A 15,878-nucleotide genomic window follows, 5' to 3' on the forward strand; every position below is an offset into this window, starting at 1 on the left:
TCTCCCTCTCTGATTTCAGCTGGGGGTGGAAAGGTTGTCTGTCTGTCTGTGTATTGTTAAGGAAACTTGGCGTCTTTAACTTGCTACTTTTTTGTTGTCACTTGTTGCAGTAATTTGACACAAAGTTACTGATTTCTACCAATGGGTTCTAATGGCTTGGGTGGGGTAGCTTTGTCTTTGACATTTCTGAATAAATGCTAACTAATGAGCAGGACAGCAATAGATGTCGATCATTTCCCTTTCCGCTCTTGTTTCCACAGACAATGAGCACAGTGTGTAAGAGAGCTTCATTAAGCAGCGAGCAGTGGACTAACGAAGCAAGCTGTAGACTCTTGGACCCCTATAAACTATTCACTAAAACAATAGCAGCACACTAAACTTTCCCTTCACAATTTATTTTTACTGAAATGATTTGTCAATGTTCTGATTGTTTTACACTGAACAAAAATATAAACGCAACGTAAAGTGTTGGTCCCATGTTTCATGAGCTGAAATAAAAGATACCACAAATCTTACATACTCACGAAAAGCTTGTTTCTCCAAATGTTTGTGCACAAATTTGTTAACATCCCAGTTAGTGAGCATTTCTCCTTTGCCAAGTTAATCCATCCACCTGACAGGTGTGGCATATCAAGAAGCTAATTAAACAGCATGATCATTACACAGGTGCACCTTGTGCTGGGGACAATAAAAGGCCACTCTAAAATGTGCAGTTTTCTCACATAACACAATGCCACAGATGTCTGTAGTTTTGAGGGAGCATGCAAACGTCGTTTTAGAGAATTTGGCAGTACCATGTGTAACCACGCCATTTAGGAACAGGTCGAAACATGAAACATTCATGGCCATTTAGCTAGCTTGCTGTTGCTAGCTAATTTGTCCTGGGATAAAAACATTGGGTTGTTATTTTACATGAAATGCACAAGGTCCTTTTTTTCTGGATCTTTGTAGAATTTTGATGCATTTTGAGTCATACAAAATCATGTGTTCTCTAAGACAATTAATGCTGGAGTGTGGACCTCAGTTCATCTTTCAATCACCCACGTGGGTATATACTCCTAAAAAAACAATGAGGAGATGCGGGTCTTGCAGCGCGTCAAGCGTAAAAAAAGTTATATTTTAGCGCCTGGCTAAGCAGACGCTCGTTGACGCACGCGAGCAGTTTGGATGAAATTATTTAATAACATGTATGTGTACATTTATTTTGCAACGCTCGCACACGTTGTGGTAAGCATGTTATATGAACTGTAACTCAGTAAAATCTTTGAAATTGCATGTTGCGTTTTTATATTTTTCTTCAGGTTTACTCAAAAGGGTTAAGTTAACGTCCTGTGTGTTGTATTTATGCATCAATATCCAGAAGTGTGGTGTTCCCAGTGTCCCACTTCTCCTTCCCCATCCTAGAATCTCAGCCAAGTCAACTTGCTTTGTTTTCACTCCCCTCTTATCGGTTCCTTTTTTCTCCTCTGGCTACTTTCCTGATATAGGCTGCCTCACAGGGGGAATATAGCTCCATAAGGAATGCCCCCCCAAGTTACTCTTTCTCCCAGTCCACACAGCCCCCCCAACCCCCCTCTCTCTCTTCCTCTCTGTGACCGCTCTATTAGTGTCTGAGCACACAGGAGCTGATGGTCCCAACTCTTGTTAAAACAGTCCAACACAGAAAGAGAGGGACTAAGCGGAGGTGATTTAGGTTTACAGAACAGCGAATAGCAGTAAAAACAGACTAGTGGGAAGGAAGAAGGGAAGCAGGGGGATGCGTGGGTGATGGGGATTTGGCTTAAAATAGAACCCCTCGTCACTTTCTCCCACTCTCCCTCCTCCACTTCTTTTGTCTGCCAACCACTTTACATCATCCACTGGCCAAGTGGCTGGGGAGATAAAAGCAAAATGGCTGTGTTTTAACAATCGCTTCCTCTCACTGGAGGTTGGTTGGACAGATTTGCATTCTACTCAGATTGTTTAAGCACCAGTCATTTTCCTAATGCATGATTGACATCCTCAGTGGAGGAAGATTAATGATAGGGGAGAGTGTTTTTACCCACAGGTCGCAAAGGTCATTGCTGCATGCTTCTGGCTCTGCACTTCAACCTTAATCTTTTACAGCCCGCTCCCCTGGAGAGGCGACTGTCTGGAACCCTCATTAACCTATTTCTGTATCGCTTTCAACCTTTGGGTCTACAAGAAACCCTGGATGTCCTCCCCTTGAGTCCCTCCATCTCTCCCTCACCTTGACAATCTGATACCCTTGTAACCCCTACCCACCAATTCTTCCTTCCTTCATTCGCCATTACCAATTCCACTTGATCTTTTACTCCTCTTATGAAACAAACAAGTCAGTGCCTTTTGTAAAGCAGCTTAAGGTCCCCTCCCCTGTGAAATCACGTAAAGAGCCCCTGTAAGATCCCCTGGGTCGTTCCATGTCATTTCAGCAAGCCATGATACCCACCATCTGAGATTGTTCTGAAATCATTTCTGTAGTTAGACACATAAGATAAGCATTCCTGCAACATTTATTTGGTTGAAAGATTATTTGAACTTTGAATTTAAGCTAATTGATTGCACCCAAATTGGCCATTTTAATTTAAAGGATTCAATCCAAAGAAATTGTCAAACGCCACCCACGGACCCCCCACACCCGCGCCAATCCCACCCTAACAACGAGTATATTGTATACATTCTCTATGTCTGACGAGTAATATGGAGCTGCGGCTCAGAGTATTGTTTCTTCATCTTATGTAATGTATTCTTAGTGAATTTGGTGATGTTTTTTTGTACAGATAAATGAGTAATTGAAGCTGTTAGGTTTATATCCCATCTTACATCCTGATATTACCAGGTTCTGGTTCACCCAAATTACAAAATGGCATATTGGTTTCCTTACCCTTTAAGCCAGGGGTTCCCAAACTTTTTGGGCCCTCGACCCCATGTTGATATAAAAAAAAAAAAATCAGTACCCCACCATGTAAAAACTGTGATCAACTGTAAATGTTTACTTTTTTAGTTGGGGCTATGACAGTCTATTACAAATCATTCTGACAGTATTTCAATCTGAAGGAGTTTGAAGTGACTGAAATGCATCAAAGGTATTGGGATGTTCAGAAGATCATTAGGCAATACTTTTGAATGATCTTCTGTGAAGAAAATAACATAATTGATGATGTTCTTTTCCCCCCAGTCTGATTAGGGCCTGGTCTTGTCCAATCTGTTCTAATGAGGCTTGTGGGAACTGTAGAGGGAAACAAGACTCATACGTGTTCCTGAGAGTCATATCTTTCAGTGATGGGGTCATAATAATTTATAGCTTAAACCTTTCAAAAGAAGGAGCCACATTTGTAGGAAGAAAACAGAAACCGCTCTGTTTATTACAACCATATTTAGCTGCTACCGGCGGCTACTGATGTAACCCCAGTTCTATGAACCAAGCACGATTATTTTTGTTGTTTCTCTCGCGACCCCATTTTCAAATCAGGTGACCCCTTAGTTTGGGAAACACCGCTGTTAGCAGTTTATGGACAAGGTATGACAGCAACCCATGCATTGGTTTTGTTTACCTGGCCATGGTTTCAAATGCAAACTTTTTTTTAGCATTTGTGGCACAAATCCAATGCAAGTCAATGGTACCTATATTAACATTTCCTCGCTTCATATTGAAATAATCTATAAGTAACATCATTGAGTTACACAATCAATTTTTAGACACTTCAGGAAGATTTGGATATGAAGCGTGAAATGCTAATGTAGGTACCATTGACTTGCATTGGATTTGTGCCACAAATGATAAAAAGTTTGCATTTGAAACCATGGCCAGGTAAACAAAACCAATGCATGGGTTGCTGTCATACATTGACCATAGACTGCTTACATGTTAAGGAAACCAATATGTCATTTTGTAATTTGGGTGAACTATCCTTTTAACATTGAGGGGGGATTCTTAAAAAAAACTTTAAAAAATCTGGAACAGCACCATCTACTGGTCAGAACCTGATAATATCAGGATGTAGGATGGAATATACACCTACGAACTTTAATGACTCATTTCTCAGAACTGCGGAAAAAAACTGACCAAATTCACTGGGAATACGTTACATAAGATGAAGAAACAATACTCAGAGCCGCAGCTCCATACTACTTGTCAGACATAGAGAACTGATACTATATATTCGTTGAGGCGGCAGGTAGTTTAGTGGTTAAGAGCGTTGTGCCAGTAACTGAAAGGTCGCTGGTTCTAATCCCCGAGCCGACTAGGTGAAAAATCTGTCGATGTGCCCTTGAGCACTTAACCCTAATTGCTCCTGTAATTGCTCCTGTAAGTCGCCCTGTCATGTAAAACCTGTCTCTCTGTCCCTCTCGTCCACACCCCTGGATGTATAACTTGAGCTTAGTTTTTAAAGGGCTGACTGAGTTCCAGAAAACAAGTTAACCCACAAGGCGGACACACCTACACAGCCTCAGTCACTTCCACTGCTCTAGGGCCTGAGTGAGTTGAGCAGTCTTTGTTTAACATGATTATTTTTTATTACAAGAAGAATGTAGGCCTACTTGAATTTTTCCTGGAGTTTGTCCCGTCCATTTAATTTCTGTGAGTGAGTTGAGGCCTGGAGAAAGACTTAAACTCTTGAGCTGTTCTGGATCAAAGCCCTACAGTCACCTAATCCTACATTCTGTGTAGACTGGACACATAGAGTTGAAGTCGGAAGTTTACATGCACTTAGGTTGGAGTCATTGAAACTCGTTTTTCAACCACTCCACACATTTCTTGTTAACAAACTATAGTTTTGGCAAGTCGGTTAGGACATCTACTTTGTTCATGACACAAGTAATTTTTCCAACAATTGTTTACAGACAGATTATTTCACTTATAATTCACTGTATCACAATTCCAGTGGGTCAGAAGTTTACATAGACTAAGTTGACTGTGCCTTTAAACAGCTTGGAAAATTCCAGAAAATGATGTCATGGCTTTAGAAGCTTCTGATAGGCTAATTGACATCATTTGAATCAATTGGAGGTGTACCTGTGGATGTATTTCAAGGCCTACCTTCAAACTCAGTGCCTCTTTGACATGATGGGAAAATCAAAAGAAATCAGCCAAGACCTCAGAAAAAGAATTGTAGATCTCCACAATTCTGGTTCATCCTTGGGAGCAATTTCCAAACGCCTGAAGGTACCACGTTCATCTGTACAAACAATAGTACGCAAGTATAAACACCATGGGACCACGCAACCGTCATACCGCTCTGGAAGGAGACTGGTTCTGTCTCCTAGAGATTAACGTACTTTGGTGCGAATAGTGCAAATCAATCCCAGAACAACAGCAAAGGACCTTGTGAAGATGCTGGAGGAAACAGGTACAAAAGTATCTATATCCACAGTAAAACGAGTCCTATATCAACATAACCTGAAAGGCCGCTCAGCAAGGAAGAAGCCACTGCTCCAAAACCGCCATTAAAAAGCCAGACTACGGTTTGCAACTGCACATGGGGACAAAGATCGTACTTTTGGGAGAAATGTCCTCTGGTCTGATGAAACAAAAATAGAACTGTTTGGCCATAACGACCATCGTTATGTTTGGAGGAAAAAGGGGGGCACTTGCAAGCCGAAGAACACCATCCCAACCATGAAGAACAGGGGTGGCAGCATCATGCTGTGGGGGTGCTTTGCTGCAGGAGGGACTGGTGCACTTCACAAAATAGATGGCATCATGAGGAAGGAAAATTATGTGGATATATTGAAGCAATATCTCAAGACATCAGTCAGGAAGTTAAAGCTTGGTCGCAAATGGGTCTTCCAAATGGACAATGACCCCAAGCATACTTCCAAAGTTGTGGCAAAATGGCTTAAGGACAACAAAGTTAAGGTATTGGAGTGGCCATCACAAAGCCCTGACCTCAATCCTATAGAAAATGTGTGGGCAGGACTGAAAAAGCGTGTGCGAGTCAGGAGGCCTACAAACCTGACTCAGTTACACCAGCTCTGTCAGGAGGAATGGGCCAAAATTCACCCAACTTATTGTGGGAAGCTTGTGGAAGGCTACCCGAAACGTTTGACCCAAGCTAAACCAATTTAAAGGCAATGCTACCAAATACTAATTGAGTGTATGTAAACTTCTGACCCACTGGGAATGTGATGAAAGAAATAAAAGCTGAAAGAAATCATTCTCTCTACTATTATTCTGACATTTCACATTCTTAAAATAAAGTGGTGATCCTAAATGACCTAAGACAGGGCATTTTTACTAGGGATTAAATGTCAGGAATTGTGAAAAACTGAGTTTAAATGTATTTGGCTAAGGTGTATGTAAACTTCCAGGTTGTTGCATAATCTCTTTAGCCACACGGCAGGTGTAGGTGTAATTGAATGGCGTGTCTGTCTGGATGAGGTTTAATGCTGGGTTAAACCCTGAATGCTGGTTAGACTCTGACTGGCATTCATCCACAGTGATGGTGGAACTTAAAGTATCTGGGCTTATTGGTCAGGAAGAGTGGTTACCTTTTGACTTGCAGTGTTGTCGAACATGTTTGCATGTTGTTGACCTAAATTGCCAAATTGACTAAAAAGAAACACCAACCGGGTGTCACTGTTTTGTGGAGCATGGTTTGAACCCCTGTATGACAGGCCCAGGGCCGTGGGCACCCACCGTTCCCTGTTTACAGAACAAGACAAAGGGGAGACATCCTCAATTTGACTGGCTCTGTGAACTCAGGCTGCTTGTGTGAACCCAAGATGTAACATGGCATTGTTAGAACAGGGTGTAGTGTAGGTACTAAAGGGCAACCGTTCCCTGGAGCTATTTTGTCTCATCAGAGGAACACACGGAGGCTTAAATCTACTGTAACAATTTAGAACAGCGAGATGGAGTGAGTGGGGAAGGAAGAGAAGGATAGAGAGACAGTGAGAGCGACGAAGAGAGTGGTCATTCACTGTTAACATAGGCTCTGCTCTGCCAATCCATGCTGAGAATGTTGTTTACACAGATATGGCCCAGTCTGGTTTATGGGTTAAGCAATGGGATTATGTGTTTAAATTGGAATTGAGAACTCCTGGCTCAGGGGCTTTCCCTGCAAGAGATGACCGCTGCCACAAACCATCCTCCTAGTGATATCACTTCCTGTTTACTTGGGAGTTTCACTAAATCTTGAGCAAATCTGCTTAGAAAATACAGGAAAGAATCATGACATCAGTAGTGTAGGTTATTCTGTGATAAATATATATGTGTGTGTCTGTGTATACATTACCAGTCAAAAAGTTTGGACACACCTACTAATTCATGGGTTTTTCTTTATTTTTACTATTTTCTATATTGTATAATAATAGTGAAGACATCAACTATGAAATAACACACATGGAATCATGTAGTAACCAAAGTGTTAAACAAATCAAAATATATTTTAGATTCTTCAAAGTAGCCACCCTTGATGACAGCTTTTCACACTCTTTGCATTCTCTCAACCAGCTTCATGAGGAATGCTTTTCCAACTGTCTCGAAGGAGTTCCCACAAATGCTGAGCACTTGTTGGCTGCTTTTCCTTAACTCTGCGGTCCAACTCATCCCAAACCATCTCAATTGGGTTGAAGTCGGGTGATTGTGGAGGCCAGGTCATCTGATGCAGCACTCCATCACTCTTCTTGGTCAAATAGCCCTTACACAGCCTGGAGGTATGTTTTGGGTCATTGTCCTGTTGAAAAACAAATGATAGTCCCACTAAGCGCAAACCAGAAGGAATGGCGTATCGCTGCAGAATGCTGTTGTAGCCATGCTGGTTCAGTGTTCCTTGACTTCTAAATAAATCACAGTGTCACCAGCAAAGCACCATCACACCACCTCCTCCATGCTTCACGGTGGGAACCACACATGCAGAGATCATCCGTTCACCTGCTCTGCGTCTCACAAAGACATGGTGGTTGGAACCAAAAATCTAAAATTTGGACTCATCAGACCAAAGGACAGAATTCCATTGGTCTAATGTCCATTGCTTGTGTTTCCTGGCCCAAGCAAGTCTCTTCTTCTTATTAGTGACCTTTAGTAGTGGTTTCTTTGCAGCAATTTGACCATGAAGGCCTGATTCACACAGTCTCCTCTGAACAGTTGATGTTGAGATGTGTCTGTTACTTGAACTCTGTGAAGCATTTACAGTGAGGGGAAAAAAGTATTTGATCCCCTGCTGATTTTCTACGTTTGCCCACTGACAGACATGATCAGTCTATAATTTTAATGATACGTTTATTTGAACAATGAGAGACAGAATAACAACAACAACAAATCCAGAAAAACGCATGTCAAAAATGTTATGAATTGATTTGCATTTTAATGAGGGAAATAAGTATTTGACTATTCTGCAAAACATGACTTAGTACTTGGTGGCAAAACCCTTGTTGGCAATCACAGAGGTCAGACGTTTCTTGTAGTTGGCCACCAGGTTTGCACACATCTCAGGAGGGATTTTGTTCCAAGATCTTCTCCAAGTCATTAAGGTTTCGAGGCTGACGTTTGGCAACTCGAACCTTCAGCTCCCTCCACATATTTTCTATGGGATTAAGGTCTGGAGACTGGCTAGGCCACTCCAGGACCTTAATGTGCTTCTTCTTGAGCCACTCCTTTTTGGGTCATTGTCATACTGGAATACCCATCCACGACCCATTTTCAATGCCCTGGCTGAGGGAAGGAGGTTCTCACCCAATATTTTACTGTACATGGCCCCGTCCATCGTCCCTTTGATGCGGTGAAGTTGTCCTGTCCCCTTAGCAGAAAAACACCCCCAAAGCATAATGTTTCCACCTCCATGTTTGACGGTGGGGATGGTGTTCTTGGGGTCATAGGCAGCATTCCTTCTCCTCCAAACACGGCGAGTTGAGTTGATGCCAAAGAGCTCAATTTTGGTCTCATCTGACCACAACACTGTCACCCAGTTCTCCTCTGAATCATTCAGATGTTCATTGGCAAACTTCAGACGGGCCTGTATATGTGCTTTCTTGAGCAGGGTGACCTTGCGGGCGCTGCAGGATTTCAGTCCTTCACGGCGTAGTGTGTTACCAATTGTTTTCTTGGTGACTATGGTCCCAGCTGCCTTGAGATCATTGACAAGATCCTCCCGTGTAGTTCTGGGCTGATTCCTCACCGTTCTCATGATCATTGCAACTCCACGAGGTGAGATCTTGCATGGAGCCCCAGGCAGAGGGAGATTGACAGGTATTTTGTGTGTCTTCCATTTGCGAATAATCGCACCAATTGTTGTCACCTTCTCACCAAGCTGCTTGGCGATGGTCTTGTAGCCCATTCCAGCCTTGTGTAGGTCTACAATCTTGTCCCTGACATCCTTGGAGGAGCTCTTTGGTCTTGGCCATGGTGGAGAGTTTGGAATCTGATTGATTGATTGCTTCTGTGGACAGGTCTTTTATACAGGTAACAATATGAGATTAGGAGCACTCCCTTTAAGAGTGTGCTCCTAATCTCAGCTCGTTACCTGTATAAAAGACACCTGGGAGCCAGAAATCTTTCTGATTGAGAGGGGGTCATTATTTTGGATTATTTTGTTGTTATTCTGTCTCTCACTGTTCAAATAAACCTACCATTAAAATTATAGACTGATAATTTCTTTGTCAGTGGGCAAACGTACAAAATCAGCAGGGGATCAAATACTTTTTTCCCTCACTGTATTTGGGCTGCAATCTGAGGTGCAGTTAACTCTAATGAACTTATCTTCTGCAGCAGAGGCAACTCTGGGTCTTCCTTTCCTGTGGTGGTCCTCATGAGAGCCAGTTTCATCATAGCGCTTGATGTGTTTTGCGACTGCACTTGAAGAAACTTGAAAGTTCTTGAAATGTCCCTTATTGACCGACCTTCATGTTTTAAAGTAATGATGGGACTGTCGTTTCTCTTTGCTTATTTGAGCTGTTCTTGCCATAATATGGACCAAATAGGGCTATCTTCTGTATACCACCCCTACCTTGTCACAACACAACTGATTGGCTCAAACACATTAAGAAGGAAAGAAATTCCACAAATTCACTTTTAACAAGGCACACCTGTTAATTTAAATGCATTCCAGGTGACTACCTCATGAAGCTGGTTGAGAGAATGCCAAGCGTGTGCAAAGCTATCATCAAGGCAAAGGGTGGCTACTTTGAAGAATCTCAAATATAAAATATTATTTTTGACACTTTTTTGGTTACTACATGATTCCATATGTGTTATTTCAGTTTTGATGTCATCACTATTATTCTACAATGTAGAAAATAGTAAAAATAAAGAAAAACGCTTGAATGAGTAGGTGTGTCCAAACTTTTGACTGGTACTATATACAGTTGAAGTCGGAAGTTTACATACACTTAGGTTGGAGTCATTAAAACTCGTTTTTCAACCACTCCACAAATTTATTTTGAACAAACTATAGTTTTGGCAAGTCGGTTAGGACATCTACTTTGTGCATGACACAAGTAATTTTTCCAACAATTGTTTACAGACAGATTATTTCACTTATAATTGACTGTATCACAATTCCAGTGGGTCAGAAGTTTACATACACTAAGTTGACTGTGCCTTTAAATTGCTTGGAAAATTCCAGAAAATGATGTCATGGCTTTAGAAGCTTCTGCTAGGCTAATTGACATCATATGAGTCAATTGGAGGTGTACCTGTGATTGTATTTCAAGGCCTACCTTCAAACTCATCACCACTTTGCTTGACATCATGGGAAAATCAAAAGAAATCAGCCAAGACCTCAGAAGAATAAATGTAGACCTCTGGTTCATCCTTGGGAGCAATTTCCAAACGCCTGAAGGTACCATGTTTATCTGTACAAACAATAGTACGCAAGTATAAACACCATGGGACCACGCAGCCGTCATACCGCTCAGGAAGGAGAAGCATTCTGTCTCCTAGAGATGAATGTACTTTGCAAATCAATCCCAGAACAACAGCAAAGAACCTTGTGAAGATGCTGGAGGAAACGGGTACAAAAGTATCTATATCCACAGTAAAACGAGTCCTATATCAACAACCTGAAAGGCCGCTCAGCAAGGAAGAAGCCACTGATCCAAAACCGCCGTAAAAAAGCCAGACTACGGTTTGCACCTGCACATGGACTTACTTATTGCTGTTCACTGGACCTTATGATCACTCAGCTACACAGCTAATGCCTGCTGGACTGTTCCTTTACACTGTACCCCATCCTGTTTAGCCTCAGCCCAAACTTTTGTTGCCATTACCAGTTGTCTTAGCCCTCTCGACTAACACCTGTGATTGCGTTATGCCTCTCTCCCATGTCAATATGCCTAGCCTATTGCTGTTTGGGTTAGTTCTTATTATACAATTTCACTGTAGAACCCCCAGTCCCGCTCAACCAGCCTCAGAGAGCTCCTTTGTCCCACCCCCCATACACGCGGAGACCGGCTCAATCGGTACCTCCAGTGATGCTATCTCTTTCATAGTTACCCAATGCTTAGGTGTACCTCCACTGTACTCATATCCTTCCATATCCTTGTCTGTACATAATGCTCTGAACCTATTCTACAACGCCCGGAAATCTGCCCCTTTTATTCTCTGTACCCAACGCACTAGAAGACCAGTTCTTAAAGCCTTTAGCCGTATCCTTATTCTATTCCTCCTCTGTTCTTCTGGTGATGTAGAGGTTAACCCAGGCCCTGTAGCCCCCAGTATCACTCCTACCCCCCAGGCGCTATCATTTGTTGACTTCTGTAACCGTAAAAGCCTTGGTTTCTTGCATGTTAACATCAGAAGCCTCCTCCCCAAGTTTGAGTTATTCACTACGTTAGCACACTCTGCCAACCCTGATGTTCTAGCAGTGTCTGAATCTTGGCTTAGGAAGGCCATCAAAAATGCAGAAATGTCCATCCCGAACTACAACATTTTCCGTCTAGATAGAACTGCCAAAGGGGCGTAGTTGCAATCTACAGTAGAAAGAGCCTGCAGAGCTCTATCATACTATCCAGGTCTGTGCCCAAACAGTTTGAGCTTCTACTTCTAAAAATAAACCTTTCCAGAAATAAGTCTCTCACTGTTGCCGCTTGCTTACAGAACCCCCTCAGCCCCCAGTTGTGCCCTCGACACCATATGTGAATTGCTTATCCCCCATCTATCCTCAGAGTTCTTACTGCTTGGTGCCCTAAACTGGGATATGCTTAACACCCCGGCCATCCTACAATCTAAACTAGATGCCCTCAATCTCACACAAATGATCAAGGAACCTACCAGGTACAACCCTAAATCCGTAAACATGGGCACCCTCATAGATATAATCCTGACTAATTTACCCTCTAAATACACCTCCGCTGTCTTCAACCAGGATCTCAGCAATCACTGCCTCATTGCTGCGTCCGTAATTGGGTCCATGGTCAAACGACCACCCCTCATCACTGTCAAACGCTCCCTAAAACACTTCAGCGAGCAGGCCTTTCTAATTGACCTGGCCCGGGTATCCTGGATGGATATTGACCTCATTCTGTCAGTAGAGGATGCCTGGATGTTCTTCAAAAGTGCTTTCCTCTCCATCTTAAATAAGCATGCCCCATTAAAAAAAATTCAGAACTAAGAACAGATATAGCCCCTGCTTCACACCAGACTTGACTGCCCTTGACCAGCACAAAAACATCCTGTGGCGTACTGCATTAGCATCGAACAGCCCCCGCAATATGCAACTTTTCAGGGAAGTCAGGAACCAATATACACAAGCAGTTAGGAAAGCAAAGGCTAGCTTTTTCAAACAGAAATTTGCATCCTGTAGCACTAACTCCAAAAAGTTTTGGGACACTGTAAAGTCCATTGAGAATAAGAGCACCTCCTCCCAGCTACCCACAGCACTGAGGCTAGGAAAAACTGTTACCACCGATAAATCTACGATAATCGAGAATTTCAATAAGCATTTTACTACGGCTGGCCATGCTTTCCACCTGGCTACCCCTACCCCGGCCACCAGCTCTGCACCCTCCACTGCAACTTGCCCATGCCCCTCCCGAGATCCCCCGAGATTGGAAAGCTGCCGCGGTCATCCCCCTCTTCAAAGGGGATGACACTCTAGATCCAAACTGTTACAGACCTATATCCATCCTGCCCTGCCTTTCGAAAGTATTTGAAAGCCAAGTTCACAAACAGATCACCGACCATTTCGAATCCCACCGTACCTTCTCCGCTATGCAATCTGGTTTCCGAGCTGTTCATGGGTGCACCTCAGCCACGCTCAAGGTCCTAAACGATATAATAACCGCGATCGATAAAAGACAGTACTGTGCAGCCGTCTTCATCGACCTGGCCAAGGCTTTTGACACTGTCAATCACCGCATTCTTATTGGCAGACTAAATAGCCTTGGTTTCTCAAATGACTGCCTCGCCTGGTTCACCAACTACTTCTCAGATAGAGTTCAATGTGTGAAATCGGAGGGCCTGTTGTCTGGACCTCTGGCAGTCTCTATGGGGGGTGCCACAGGGTTCAATTCTCGGGCCGACTCTATTCTCTGTGTATATCAATGATGTCGCTCTTGCTGCTGGTGACTCTCAGATCCACCTCTACGCAGACGACACCATTTTGTATACATCTGGCCCTTCACTGGACACTGTTAACAAACCTCCAAATGAGCTTCAATGCCATACAACACTCCTTCCGTAGCCTCCAACTGATCTTAAACGCTAGTAAAACTAAATGCATGCTCTCCAATCGAATGCTGCTTGCACCCGCCCGCCTGACTAGAATCACTACTCTTGGTGGGTCTGACTTAGAATATGTGGACAACTACAAATAGCTAGGTGTCTGGTTAGACCGTAAACTCTCCTTCCAGACTCACATTCAGCATCTCCAATCCAAAGTTAAATCTAGAATCGGCTTCCTATTTTGCAACAATGCCTCCTTCACTCATGCTGCTAAACATGCCCTCGTAAAACTGACTAACCTACCGATCCTTGACTTCGGCGATGTCATTTACAAAGTAGCTTCCAACACTCTACTCAGCAAATTGGATGTAGTATATCACAGTGCCATCCGTTTTGTCACCAAAGCCCCATATACTACCGACCATTGTGACCTGTACGCTCTCGTTGGCTGGCCCTCACTACATATTCGTTGCCAAACCCACTGGCTCCAGGTCATCTATAAATCACTTCTAGGCAAATCCCTGCCTTATCTTAGATCATTGGTCACCTTAGCAACACCCACCCATAGTATGCATTCCAGCAGGTATATCTCACTGGTCATCCCCGAAGCCAACACCTCCTTTGGCCGCCAATCCTTCCAGTTCTCTGCTGCAAATGACTGGAACGAACTGCAAAGATCTCTGAAGCTGGAGACCCTTATCTCCCTTACTAATTTTAAGCATCAGTTGTCAGAGCAGCTTACCGATCAATGCACCTGTACACAGCCCATCTGTAATTAGCCCACCCAACTACCTCATCCCCATATAGTTATTTATTTTGCTCATTTGCACCCCAGTATCTCTATTTGCACATCATCTTCTGCACATCACTCCAGTGTTAATACTAAATTGTAATTATTTTGCACTATGGCCTATTTATTGCCTTACCTCCATAACTTACTACATTTGCACACACTGTATATAGATTTTCTATTGTGTTATTGACTGTATGTTTTGTTTATTCCATATGTAACTCTGTGTTGTTGTTGTTTTTATCGCACTGCTTTGCTTTATCTTGGCCAGGTCGCCAACTTGTTCTCAACTGGCTTACCTGGTTAAATAAAAATATCTTACTTTTTGGAGAAATGTCCTCTGGTCTGATGAAACAAAAATATAACTGTTTGGCCATAATGACCATCGTTATTTTGGAGGAAAATGGGGGGATTATGTGGATATATTGAAGCAACATCTCAAGACATCAGTCAGGAAGTTAAAGCTTGGTAGCAAATGGGTCTTCCAAATGGACAATGACCCCAAGCATACTTCCAAAGTTGTGGCAAAATGACTTAAGGACAACAAAGTCAAGGTATTGGAGTGGCCATCACAAAGCCCTGACCTTAATCCTGTAGAAAATATGTGGGCAGAACTGAAAAAGCATGTGCGAGCAAGGAGGCCTACAAACCTGACTCAGTTACACCAGCTCTGTCAGGAGGAATGGGCCAAAATTCACCCAACTTATTGTGGGAAGCTTGTGGAAGGTGACCCGAAACCTTTGACCCAAGTTAACAATTTAAAGGCAATGCTACCAAATACTAATTGAGTTTATGTAAACTTCTGACCCACTAGGAATGTGATGAAATAAATAAAAGCTGAAAGAAATCATTCTCTCTATTATTATTCTGACATTTCACATTCTTAAAATAAAGTGGTGATCCTAACTGACCTAAGACAGGGAATTTTTACTAGGATTAAATGTCAGGAATTGTGAAACTGAGTTTAAATGTATTTGGCAAAGGTGTATGTAAACTTCCAACTTCAACTGTATACAGTGCATTCGGAATGTATTCAGACATTTTCCACATTTTGTTACGTTACAGCCTTATTCTAAAATTGATTAAATTGTCAATCTATACACAATACCCCATAAAGACAAAGCAAAAACAGGTTTTTAGAAATGTTTGCAAATTTATAAAAAATCTAAAACTGAAATATCACATTTATATAAGTATTCAGACCCTTTACTCAGTACTTTGTTGAAGCACCTTTGGCAGCATTTACAGCCTCGAGTCTTCTTGGGTATGATGCTACAAGCTTGGCACACCTGTAGTTGGGGATTTTCTCCCATTCTTCTCTGCAGATCCTCTTATGGTCTGTCAGGTTGGATTGGGAGTGTCACTGCACAGCTATTTTCAGGTCTCTCCAGAGATGTTAGATCGGGTTCAAGTCTGGGCTCTGGCTGGGCCACTCAAGGACATTCAGAGACTTGTCCCAAAACCACTCCTGCGTTGTCTTGGCTG

The 15,878-nt window shown here is 42.6% G+C and overlaps 1 protein-coding gene across 2 annotated transcripts in view; it reads left to right on the forward strand.

Annotated features, from left to right (window-relative positions):
• The window catches only part of LOC121538502 (coiled-coil domain-containing protein 50), a 46,392-nt gene that overhangs the window by 2,062 nt on the left and 28,452 nt on the right, over window positions 1-15,878 (forward strand). The window lies entirely within an intron of this gene.

Source organism: Coregonus clupeaformis, chromosome 24, assembly GCF_020615455.1.
Source record: "Coregonus clupeaformis isolate EN_2021a chromosome 24, ASM2061545v1, whole genome shotgun sequence".
Taxonomy (NCBI): Eukaryota; Metazoa; Chordata; class Actinopteri; order Salmoniformes; family Salmonidae; genus Coregonus; species Coregonus clupeaformis.